Source organism: Camelina sativa, chromosome 9 (genome assembly GCF_000633955.1).
Source record: "Camelina sativa cultivar DH55 chromosome 9, Cs, whole genome shotgun sequence".
Taxonomy (NCBI): domain Eukaryota; kingdom Viridiplantae; phylum Streptophyta; class Magnoliopsida; order Brassicales; family Brassicaceae; genus Camelina; species Camelina sativa.
Genome location: NC_025693.1, coordinates 27,504,239 through 27,505,840, shown reverse-complemented (window position 1 = coordinate 27,505,840; position 1,602 = coordinate 27,504,239).

The following is a 1,602-nucleotide window of genomic DNA, read 5'->3' as shown; positions in this document are numbered from 1 at the left end:
GGGGGGGGGGGGGGGGAATAATATCAAAGATTCAAGAATACATATTATTTTTAGAAATAAAGAAATTTATAGTAAAGAAAGTGTTTTGCTTTTTTTTTTCTTTACATAAAAGATAAGCATCAATATTAATTTGATATAAATTAAAATACCCACGCTCGTGGCTCTTTCGAGGACAGGAAGAGACTAGAAGTCGTCATTTTTTATTTTTCTTCTTTAAATATATTGAAAAATTATTTTTTTTTATAAAAAAAAAAAGAAAAAAAAAGAAAGAGTCTATCGGATACGGTGGATTCAATCTCCCAATCCGCATTGGCTGTCGAGACAACATGGATGTCAAAAGACGTCCACGTCCTTACCTTAGGTTCATCATGGTTTTAGTGGACGACGTCTGGCTAAATTGTGGTTCAACTCACTCGCGTGCTGTTTTTTTTTTTCGTTAGACGTTTTATTTTCTAAAGAGAAAAAAAAAAAGCCATGATCATGTGACATACAAGAATATGGTCAATGTTTAGTAAGATGTATATATATATAATTGGATAATTCACATTTTACACTGACAACTCTTTTACAGTATAATATATGTTTTTAATCGAGTTTGATATTTTTCTTATGAAAATGAGTCCATCTATAATATTTGATTTTTTTTTTCTTTTTCATGTTCCATGGTTAAAAACATAATATATTATTTTTTATACGGATAGAGTCTCTAGTAGATCGTGTGTAGGCGTTTCTTCATTGACCAGTGGATAACATTAACAATCCAATTATTTATTTTTAAACATTTGTTTCCACTTTTTGTAGAGCTTAGACTCTATGTGACTATGAAACGACTTGTCAACAAAACACATAGTGTATCTTTTTTTTTTAGTTGTTTGTTTAGAATCAATTTGTATACGGTTGGTTTAGTTTGTTTGTGTGTATTGATATTTATTTATTCCTACGACTCTTGATTAATATTTTTCTTATTTAGTCTTAGTGATTTAAATTTAATGAGGCATGCATGGTTCAACTAATCATGTTAAGGGGTAGGGTGTTCCCATTTATGTATTTTCTTCATCCAACTAATGTGGACAATTTGGTTTTAGTTCCCTTTTAATTTTTTTTTTCAACCCTAATCCTTAAAACTACTTAAATTGAATGGTTTAAATAATTAAATTAACAATAGTTTCCGGTGCATTTTGACCGATTCCACCGCTATATTAACAGTCGTTTCCCATTGGAATAGAAAAAAAAAAAAAAGTTGTTTGATATACATTATATAAAATATAAAAGGGGACCTCATATATTATCCATAAAAACACCAGACAATAAATATGTAAAGATACAAGTTGCTAAATTTAAATCGAAATGCCAACACAACAACAAGGTTATATTATCTTAAAAATTATAAATCCATTCTACAACAATATATATACAAAAATTTGGTCCACCACCATATAAATTATAAAACATTATTATACTATACAGTTTGCAACTTTTGCATCTACCAACTCAAAAATTTAGAAGATAAGAAGAAGAAGGTAAAGGGGGACATCCACGTAATTTCCAATGACGGCGTCCCCAAAAAAAAAAAAGACCTATCCAAAAACATTATCTCGAAAA